The following is an 11674-nucleotide window of genomic DNA, read 5'->3' as shown; positions in this document are numbered from 1 at the left end:
CAGCAGAAACATCTGTGATTGGTCAGAATGGGCATCGGTGCACTCGCTTCATTCTGCGTTTGCACAGACATGAGAGTAGGCTATATTAACAGTGAAACTAGAATTCTGTAACTATTAGCATTACCATACTGCTCATTCTGACCATTATCATATAAAACGCCATATTGTCACAACATATTTACATTCAAAGCTATTATTGAGATATTAAAATTAAGCTTTGAATGTCTGGTATCATATTTAATGACACCATTACCCTAAAAATAAAATCTTTTTTTTTGGTAATACAGCCAATAAATATGCAGTTAAGATACTAGAACATGCAAAGGTCTTGGCTTTCATTTTCACTTTCAAACTGGAGCTTTTTTCCCGGCACAGAATATGCTGTTTTGGAAGATATCTGAAGTAAATTGATGTTTTTGCCATCAGAAAGTTTTGTTTATGTTGGCAGGAAGTTGCCAGGCAAGAAAATGCACACATATTTAAAGTCACAGCGAAAAGTATCAGACATGCATGCAGTCATTTTGACCAATATGGTAATCTAAGGCAGAAATGCTCAGTTCTTTACTGTTTTGTAATAAAAAAAAATAACAATGTCAGAAATACACTGATAGTTAGAAAACGGCAGGGTGTTATTTGTTAGTTTTATTTCAAAGAGTTATACAATTACAAAAATTAAAAACTCTCTGTGTATCTATCCACTCAAACCTTGCAGATGAGTGATTAATCCGCTCATAAATCAGCTGATTTGAAGATGTTTTTAAATACTTTCTCTAAAGCTTGAAACGCTGTCAGTGATGTCATCAGCACACAAGCAGCCAATAGTGTTCAGCTTTTTCTGTGACTCCTCCCTCAAAATTTCATTGGCTGTGGTTTGGTAGCTTGAATGAGCTGTTGGGGAATGAGTTGTTGTCAGATCATGTAGTGTGTGACCCCCCTCTTGTGGATCATTCACAGAGTGTTGCGTAGTGTGAACAGCACAGAGATTAAAAGACACAAAGTCAAGTCATGTAGTGTGAACGGCACAGCGATCTGCGGATGTTTAAAATCCTGTAGTGTGAACTAGGCATAAGTTAACTTACTTACTTTATCTTGTCCTTACACAAATTAATCATGTGGAACCCAGCATTTTTTCTTCAGTGTTCAATGACAATGGCGATTCTTTGCTATTTGCAATATTTTTAATAATTCCTATATATCTCCCAACCCTACCACACCTAAAAATAAATGCAGCTGTCAATTGCAAAGACTGACAGTGTATTGACAGCATACGAAAGAGATTGTGAGAGTGTGCGAGACTAGAAATCCTCTAAAGACCAATGCCAAGCAAGCTGGCACACGGGACGCTCCGCGGTTCACCCACTCCACGCTCTTAAACACCATCTGCCAGATCGTCCACTGAGGAAAGCACAGAAAGTTAGATGCTCAATTACTGCGGAGCATTCTGGAGGCAGTGAGACACAAGATCGGATATTGATCAGCCGGTGGCCACAGGCCCAGATGGGACGGCCCACACAGACGCTTTAACTATTAACAAGAGGCTTTCAAATGGTTTTACACTGCAGTGCCCTCATCGCCAGCGAACGGATGGGGTTTCTAAAAAAAATAAAACGGCATGAAAGTAAAGATTAAAATAGGTCACAGGTGATAAAATATTGAATACGGCACGATGAGATGTTAAAAGCAAGCGGGAGTGACAGCAGACAATAGCGGTCGTCATGGAGACAGAGAAATGCTGAGCACACACAGGGATATATTCAGTTCAGCAGACCTGGAGGCGAACCGCTGCTGTCCATCAAAAAGCCATTTCAGAGCATCCCATAAAAACAACAGCCGAGCGGAGATCAGTCCAGGACGAATACCTCCAGCTTCTGCAAAACAGCACCGAGGAAAATTCACTGGCTTTAAATTCATTTTGAAGAATTTACTGTCAGTTTTTTTTTTTCTTATATTCAGAAAGGATGCAATTGAATCCAAAAGTGACAGTAAACACTTGTAGAGTTGAAGTCAGAATTATTAGCCCACAGGTTTATTTTTCCCCCAATTTCTGTTTAACGGAGAAAAGATTTTTTTCAGCACAATTCTAAGCATAATAGTTTTAAAAACCTATTTCTAATAACTGATTTATTTTATCTTTGTCATGATGACAGTAAATAATATTTGACTAGATATTTTTTAAGACACTTCTACACAGCTTAAAGTGACTTTTAAAGGCTTAACTAGGTTAATTAGGTTAACTAGGCAGGGGTGCGTTTCCCAAAACCATCGTTAGCCAACTAATGCCGAGTTCAGACTGCGTGATTTTCAAACTAGTCAAGTCACAGATGTTTCACACTGCTTGACTATCTGGGCTAGCGTTTCGTCGCTGCTTTGTTTACACTGCAAGATGGTTCGGCGACATGGACATTCACACTGCATGACTTTACTATAGGGAGAATCGCCGACAACTTCGTCCAAACTACGTCTCACAGCCAAAAACACGCAGTATATCTTTTGTTATTAACTACATAATGAGAAAGAAGCCTTTAATGGGGTAGAACATGTACATGTTTGCTCACCTGGGTTTAAAGGGAATTAGCCATTTCTCCTCAACGTTGATAATAAACTAATTTCTTTCTGTATGAAACGTCAAACAGACACGGTTGCTCCTGAGTCCTGTCTAACCTCCACTAGTTTTTCCTCCATTTCGTGGGTCCAAATAAACCGAAAAAAGAGCGCTTTTAACTTCTCCCCCAGCCTCCCGCTGCCTGCAGCAGGTATACACACACGCTCACACAAGTGAATGCTGCTCTCTCATTGGCTGTAGGCGATCGCTGATGTTATTTTCAGTCAAAACTCAATTCACACGGCATGATTTGAATCGCCGACAGCTCCAGATATTTAGCACGCCAAATATCTCACAGGCATCGGCGACTCATCGGCGATTCTCTCAGATCGCGTCTTTGATCGTTCATATTGTGTGATTGTCACTCACGTGCACGAGCAGCGATTTGCCTGTGATTTCAGGCATTTGTCGGCGATTTCTCAAAACCTGTCGGCGAGCCAAAATCGGGGCTAAAATCACGCAGTCTGAACTAGGCATAAGGTTGCAAGTTCTGTCGTTACAAATAGCTGCGTCCCAAATCGCATACTTATGCACTATTCTACACCATTTTGTAGTATAAATAGTGTAAGTAGTGTGTTCACACTGAAAACTCTAAAAAATAATATGTCCACTTTAATTACCCGGATGATGTAGTCATTCAGCTGCTAAAATGAAGTGTGTAATGATGGACACTTCACACACTCAACGACTGCAGGTTTGCCTATGTAGCGGAACGGGCGGAGCTATCGGACACACATGTTGAATAACTTTATTTATTTTGGATGGTGAAAGCAAAATTCTCCTACAAGAGTGATTATAGCGCCTCACGATGGTGAATGCGGTTATACTCATGGCAGGTATTATTTGATAATTCGGTCGTTTATTTCACTGATTTGGCGACCGTCAAACGTCATCAGGGAAACGCTTTGAATTTCCTCTTAGTAAAAAAAACATAAGTGTGCCATTTGGGACGACACAATATACATATACTGTCCTGTTGAGTGTGTAAGTGCATAAGTACATAGTGCATGAGTGCATATGTAACGGGGGAAAAAAATGAAACTGTAAATTAAGTATGAATGGTGTCAAAATGCTTGTTTTTGTTAAAAATATCTGTTCTAATTAAATCAAAATCCTATGTTCACTGTTAAACTGTATAATACATCATGGGGAAAAATAGACACATACAGGTGAGAAAGGGGGTATAATGGGTGGAGTCAGCCAGCCATTTTGTCAGTTCACTTGTTGATCAAAAGCTGTTGAGAGTGATTTTTTTGGTGACCAGACCTGGTACACTTGTCTGTGTGAAGCCCTGTTTTCTTTCGGAGAACACTATAAAGTGAATTTGTTCAGGTAAACTGCTTCCGCGTGATCATTATAAAAAAAACATACGAACTAGGAGGGGTTACAATGGTGCCGTGACCCGGATGGGAGTGAGGTTTAGGGGGGTGAGTGTAACGGAGGCCATCTGGTGTGTGCTGTGCAGGTAAACCTCACTCCTCTGACCTCTAAAGGTGCTCTAGCAACAGAAGCTAGAGGTCATGGTCTTTAGCCTCCTTGTTAGAGCAACCGACTCCCATGCGGAAAGTCGCCAGTTCGATACCAGCTCGGAGCGGGTTGGGTGGCGTACGACCGGCGGGGCTACACATAGTGTATAGTGTGCCATTTGGGACGCAGCTATAGTTATTGAGCACTTGCAACTACACCTCTGGAGCTGAAACATAGATCCTGCCTGTGTTCTATTCCCACTTATCCCCCCTTTGCCCTATTCATTCAGAACACTCTAAAACATTCAAAGTTGGAATTATTAAAAATAAAAAAGCATTAAAAACATCTCTCCTAGGTGTAATTTGCTTTCTAACTATTTTTAGAGTTCAGTTTTAGCGATCTTCAAATTTACAATTGTGCTCCCTTCGCAGTGCACTTTGAAAACATTGATGTCATTTTGAACACAGCATCATGGCGAAAGCTACAGGTGACCTATTATTTAAAATTGGAATTTATGTTACGTCTCCAAAGCTTGTGAAAACAAAAAGCATACGTTAATTCTTTAAATTGATAGTAGGTTATTTATTAAGTATCTGTACTGTATATGACAAGGGCCTGCTGGTTACCTTCTGCTGTGGTTTGCATGTGTCGAATTGTAAAAGTAGACTTTTCTAAAACAAAAAAAACAAAAAATAAAATAAATAAATAAAATAAAATAAATAAATAAATAAAAATATCCTACTTAATAATAATAATAATAATAATCATCAATAATATTATTAATGTTATTAAAGGATATATTTTTTATTTCTAATACATGCTAAACATTATTTTTTTTTTATAAATCGCCTCATTATTTATTCATTTGTATGATTTATACATGACATTAGAATACATGTTAGCTTTTGTAAGTGGTTTTATGTTTTAGAATAGAATATGTAATGTTCTCAATTATATTAGTAAAGGAAACACAGCCCCTATATGTGCCATTTACATGTATTTCAGTTAATATGGAAAATGAGTGCATGTTTTTATCAAATCTATTATTGGATTTTATTTTAAATGAGTGTTTGTGTCAAAAATATAATTTGCACAAAGAAATGATGGGGTTCTTCTCTAAAGAAGTAGTTACTTAAAGCGTCAATAAGGGCGTTTTACGTTATAACTAAAATGGTTCAAGCGATGGATCTGCGACAGAAACTTGGCGTTTTGGGAAACACTCGTCACTACATCGTTCTTTTCCCAAAAGATGCATCGTACTATGATAGTTCAGCCGCGAGTTACACTGTTGTTTGGGAAACCCACCCCAGGTTAGGGTAATTAGGCAAGTTATTGTATAACGGTGGTTTGTTCTTTAGACTATCGAAAAAATTATAGCTTAAAGGGGCTAAAAATTTTGACCTTAAAATGTTTAAAAATAAAAAATTAAAAACTAATACAACAAGCAAGACTTTCTCCAGAAGAAAAATTATTATCAGACATACTGAAAATGTCCTTGCTCTGTTAAACATCATTTGTGAAATATAAAAAAAATAAACTTATTAAATTTGATTAAAATAATAACAATAAAAATAAATAAATGAATAAAATTCAAAGGGGAGCTAATAATTCTGCCTTTAACTGAATATTGTTGCATATTTACAGCTATGTATGGAAACATTCAAAGAAACCATTTTAATTAAATTCTCAGTTCTTCTATATGTATAGTATATGGGTTTGAGTGAAAAGTTCATGTTTGGTAAATAATAAAAAAGATATCTGATAAAATCTACCAAATATCAGATTAAAATATAGTCATTTAGAGATATTTATCTTTAAATGACAGTTGTTGTTGTTTTTTTCTTCCCAAAATCATTGTTATTCCATCAAATACTCATTCATTAACTTATCAAGTTTAAAGGGTCATGAAACCCCCCTCTTTCAGTTCAAGTCTGCCTCAAGTTTTTTTCAAAAAATGCTCCATGATGGGCGTAGGAGGAGTGGGCGTGGCCAGCAGAGCAGGGGAGAAAGAGGGGAGCAAACAACTGTCAGTTGAATGAGACACAAACCATGAGGAGATGCATAATTTCATAGTATATAAAGTTAGGGCTTGTACACACCTGGATGCTTTTTGTCTGCGTTTATCATCAGCATTTTTTCGAGACTTTTTTCCGGATTCAAACCAAAGCGATTTTCACTGGCATCGAGCAGAAGAGTATGCAAAATCGCTCCAATTTTAAAGATGTTTGGGTGCTGCTGTGCATCCATGTGTGTGCAATAAGCAACATATACGTGCATTCTGGACCCACCTAACACGCTTTTTAAATAACAGTCATTCATTCATTCATTTTCCTTCAGCTTACTCCCTTTTTATCAGGGGTCGCCACAGCGGAATGAACCGCCAACTTATCCAGCATATGTTTTACATAGTGGATGCTCTTCCAGCTGCAACCCAGTACTGGAAAACCCCCATACACATTCACATTTATACACACTCTCATACACTACGACCAATTTTGCTTACCCAATTCACCTATAGCGCATGTCTTTGGACTGTAGGGGAAACTGGAGCACCCAGAGGAAACCCACGCCAAAACAAGGAGAACATGAAAACTCCACACCGAAATGCCAACTGGAGCATCCGGGACTCGAACCAGCAACCCTCTTGCTGTGAGGCGACTGAGCCACTGTGCCGCCCCCGCTATAAAAAAATAAAATAAAATCATTATTATGTGAAATATTAAGTGATTTCAGTGAATGTAAACCAATTAAAAACCAGGTCAATTTGGCCTAAACAGCAAGAATCGCTGAAAAAAAAGAGCAAAAACAAGCTATTTTAATTACAACAACATTAAGGGCACCTATGGTAAAAAATCTACTTTTCAAGCTGTTTGGACAGATCTGTGTGTTGGTATAGTGTATGGACCGTCATACTGGGGTGATATGAACACACCCAGTCCTTTTTTTCAATTTAACTACAAAAAAAGGGTCGGCCAATTGGAGCTGTTTTCAAATCGATCGCACCATTACGTAGGTGTGCGATCTCCCCACCCACCGAATTGATTGACAGCTGCGCGCATTAACATGTTCCGGTAGTCACGTGTATATGTCAACAAGACCAGACAGACATACGCAAAGTAACCGGGAATAAAAGGTCTGTTCTGTTCGCTAGGATCAGCAATCATCATCAAATGTGATTAAGAGTAAGTTTCACATGTTTAAAGTGTTTTAAAACAGAGTATGTGTGTAATTAATTACAGCGTTTTACTTCAGCTTTACTTCATCAGCACAGCCGCGTGTCAGAACAATTATAAAAGAAGACGCTTCAATCCCGGTTTGTGGAAGTTAAATCAGGTTTATTTTGTACATTAGCATAACAGATATCCACACTGTACTTGAGGTTAGCCTTAACTAAGCTAAGCGCGCTCTGTCTGTCTGCCTGCCTGCGTGTGTATCTGTGTGTGCGCGCGCGTTAACTTTGTAACGATATTGTGTGTGACTCATCAATGCAACTTCACAATACTGATTAGTACGGTTAGTTCTTACTGTAGTATCTCACAAACGCTACGTGAGACCTTCTTCCTTTAAGTCTGTCTGTTGTCTGACGCAGCTGAGGGAGGAGGCATGTAACTAGAAACAGTGGGCGGGCAGAACTCGGCTTAAAGGCACAGTACAACAAAACCACCCCCTGCTGGAAATCAGTATAAAACAGCATCTTGTAAAAGGTATAATGAAAAATCTGATGGGTATTTTGATCTGAAACTTTATATACACATTCTAGAGACGCAAAAGACTTATATTAAATCTGAAAAAAGGGGTAACCTAGGCGCCCTTTAAGGCTAGTTGTTTACTTGGAATAATATGAAATAAACTATTAAATTGGCTTGATTAAACATAATTCATCAGATTCCCATAAACGGCACTCATTATCCAGCAGGAAAGCACTGAAGATAAGAGAAAGCACAAGTCATTCATCTCAGTCCAAACGCTGACCATCAAATGGACTGCATACAATAGGAAAAAAGCACTCAAAGAATGATAAAAGCTAAAAATATGAACACACCACCGCATGTTGAGTTTTCATTCAATTTACTGAGACTGAAAATATATGGGCTCCTTTTTTCATTTACTGCTGACCAAAGAGAAGCTCCCGAGCCTCAATCCGCATATAACCAATTACTCTTTTGATTTTTATGGCTCTTGTAATGATTGCCATTAGTCGGAGCGCGCTGACCTTCAGTAAACAGAGCGCTAAATGTGTTCTGCAGACACTAAACAGATGTGTTGTATTGGACCGGGCCATATCCGGCTTTTCCTTCGCCCCATCGTGCTTTATGTGAATAGTGAGAGTCACTTCAGGTCAACCTGTAAACAATCAGTGTTGTAAATTCAGGTGTCATTATTCTCCTTACAGCCCATCCATTGTATATTAAAGGTAGATTAATAGAATTAACTAATTATTCAAGTCTTTCTGCAGCTATGTTATGGACATACAATCACAGGCCACTTTATTAGGTACACTTGCCCAACTGCTTGTCAACGCAAATTTCTAATCAGCCAATTGCATGGCATCGATGCATTTAGGCATGGTCAAGACGATCTGCTGCAGGTCTGAGCATTTCAGAAACTGCTGATCTACTGGGATTTTCACGCACAACCATCTCTAGGGTTTACAGAGAATGGTCCAAAAAAGAGAGGATATCCAGTGAGCTGCAGTTCTGTTGGCGTAAATGTGTTGTTCATGCTAGAGGTCAGAGGAGAATGGCCAGACTGGTTTGAGCTAATAGAAAGGCAACAGTAACTCAAATAAAAAAAAGAGAGGATATCCAGTGAGCTGCAGTTCTGTGGGCGTAAATGTGTTGTTCATGCTAGAGGTCAGAGGAGAATGGCCAGACTGGTTTGAGCTAATAGAAAGGCAACAGTAACTCAAATAATGGCTACAACCGAGGTCTGCAGTAGAGCAACTCTGAACACACAACAGGTCCAACCATGAAGCGGATGGGCTACAGCAGCAGAAGACCACACCGGGTGCCACTCCTGTCAGCGAAGAACAGGAAACTTAGGCTACAATTCACACGGGCTCACCAAAACCGGACTTTAGAAGACTGTAAAAACGTTGCCTGGTCTGATGAGTCTCTATTTCCGCTGCGACATTTGGATGGTAGAGTCGGAATTTGGCATCATCAACATGAACGCATGGATCCATCCTGCATGTATCAACGGTTCAGGCTGATGATGGTGGTGTAATAGTGTGGGGGATATTTTCTAGGCATGCTTTCAAAAGGGGGTCCAACCCGGTACTAAAAAGGTGTACCTAATAAACTGGCCGGTGAGTGTATATTACTGTACTGTAGGGCTATGGTTAACAACCTGGAGGTAGAGATGATACTGTTGGTTACAAGTACAAATCAAACAGATACTAGTTTGATGAAAAATAACTAAATAAACAGTAGTTTGATGAGAAATAACAAATTATTGACTTGAAATAATAATTAATAGTGTACAAAAACCTATCCTTTCCATCTTAAAAAAAAAAAGAATTTCTTTAATTTCCATTCAGGCAGTCTGTGGTTTTGGTTCAGATCATAGACTGGATCACACAGAAGGAAAATTTAGACTGATCTTTTAAATCATACCTGCCACCGGGGGGTGAGGGGGGTCTAAAGGGCGTCACACACCAGATGTGCTACTAAGCGAAGTGTCCTGAGTCAAGATTCTTTGGATTCTTCAATGCCTCCTCCTCCATTTTACCACAGACATGCTTAATAATGTTCATATCTGGTGACTGGGCTGGCCAGTCCAGGAGCAGCTTGACTTTCTTTGCATTAAGGCACTTTGATGTGAAGACTGAAGTATGAGAAGGAGAACTATCCTGCTGAAGAATTTGGAAAAGAAACTTCTCTAAATGATCAACTAAAAGTCAAGTTATTATATTGTTGCTCTTAAAACTACGACCAACGACAAGACTGTTTGTCAGATATTATATTTTAACAATCCAAGCAGAAGCGTGCTCAAATAAACTATTGCTATTTTAAAGGATGGCAAAAATGCTGCATGGTCTAAAAAGGTCGTCCTTAATCTTATAATGAGTTATGGCTGTTTTGGGTGTAGCATGATTTGAACCAATCAGTCTCATTATCTTCTATTCCTTTTAAGAGTCAGTTGTCATGGTACATTTGCCATTTACATGGCAAACTTTGTAAGTGGAAAAACATGCGCGAGGTTGTGTGAAAGCAAGATGAATATCTATAGAACGAGGCGGGATCAACCAAAGGTCCCTGAGGTGAAGAAGGCAAGGAAGAGGTGAGGTTTTTATACTTATGTAGACAATACTAATATTTGACATTTTAATTTAGATGTTTGCGTGCTGCTGCGCATCCATGTGTGTGTAATAAGCACACGTATGCATGTTTATAAATAACAAAAAATAAATAAATGTGCTGTTGACTTTAGAGCAGTGTTTAGTTGGTGAAGGCACGGTCTGTTTTGGTTGCTTTAGAATAGAAACACACCAACAATGCATTGTAACGCACCTGCTTTTAAACTGCAAATGCATTTGATATTCAAACAACGTGGCACAGTACGTGAAACATGATATTTGCACCGGGGTAAAACTAAGAAAAAACAGGCATCGTTCCTGGTGCCACATTGAAAGAATTTATGATAGGGCCCACTGTTTATTCGGCAGCTAGCTCTCTGCAACTCTCACATGGTCACCCAGCGAAGCTAAGCAGGGCTGCGCTCGGTCAGTATCTGAATGGGAGACCACATGGGAAAGCTAGGTTGCTGCCGGAAGAGGCGTCAGTGAGGCCAGCAGGGGGCGCCCAACCTGCGTTCTGTGTGGGTCCTAATGCCCCAGTATAGTGACGAGGACTCTATACTGCTTAGTGAGCGCTGTCTTTCAGATGAGACGTTAAACTGAGGTCCCGACTCTCTGTGGTCGTTGAAAATCCCAGGATGTCCTTCAAAAAAGACTAGGGGTTTAACACCGGCACCCTGGCCAAAATCTGCCCACTGGCCTCTGTCCATCATTGCCTTCTAACCTTCCCATATCATAACTGGGTTCATGACTCTGTCTCCTCATCACCAATCAGCTGGTGTGTGTCTGGTGTAAAATGGCAGCCGTCGCGTCATCCAGGTGGATGCTGCACACTGGTGGTGAATGAGGAGATTCCCCCCTAGGTGTAAAGCATTTTGCATGCCCAGAAAAGCGCTATATAAATATAAGGAAGAATTATTTCATATACTACATAGTAAGGATGTGTTGATTTCTTTTAGTTCTTTAAAACAGAAGTGCTCCACAAAACAGGAAATGCAACCCATAATTTGAAACACAGTCATCACGTGTGGATAAAGAGAAAAGCAAACACTGGATGTGAGAGTCTGCAGGGCGTCTGAGGTGGAGCACTGACCTCAGCACTGTCCATCTCCAGAGTTCACTTCTTTTATAAATGACTCCAATGTGTCAAAGTCACAGACAGGATTGGCTCTTGTTTTTTTTTTTTTCGTCTTTCTGAGCATGCCGTCTATCCGTGTTTCCCGTCCCACACAGACATGCAGTGGAGTGACATCCTGACTCTCCTCGGCTGTCCTGCATTATTGAAAAGCTCCCGTTCCCCTGTGAGA

At 39.6% G+C, this 11674-nt stretch overlaps 1 long non-coding RNA gene across 8 annotated transcripts in view; it reads right to left on the bottom strand.

Moving 5' to 3' along the window:
- Nucleotides 1-627: 627 nt before the first annotated feature.
- LOC141376459 (uncharacterized) overlaps nucleotides 628-11674 on the bottom strand; it is a 32308-nt gene continuing 21261 nt past the window's right edge. For 3 of the 8 annotated variants that reach the window (XR_015501645.1, XR_015501642.1, XR_015501644.1), the window contains exons 11-12: nucleotides 6573-6749; nucleotides 628-1868 (exon numbers count right to left, since the gene is read on the bottom strand). This is a non-coding gene — a long non-coding RNA (uncharacterized LOC141376459). Of the gene's footprint in view, nucleotides 1869-6572; nucleotides 6750-7594; nucleotides 7652-10383 lie in introns of those variants that run through there. The other 5 variants (XR_015501643.1, XR_015501641.1, XR_015501646.1 and 2 more) reach the window with 3 other exon arrangements.

This window comes from Danio rerio, chromosome 10, assembly GCF_052040795.2.
Source record: "Danio rerio strain M-AB ecotype USA chromosome 10, GRCz13ab, whole genome shotgun sequence".
Taxonomy (NCBI): Eukaryota; Metazoa; Chordata; class Actinopteri; order Cypriniformes; family Danionidae; genus Danio; species Danio rerio.
Note: the sequence above shows the minus strand (reverse complement) of the source record. Positions and strands in the feature narration are given on the sequence as shown.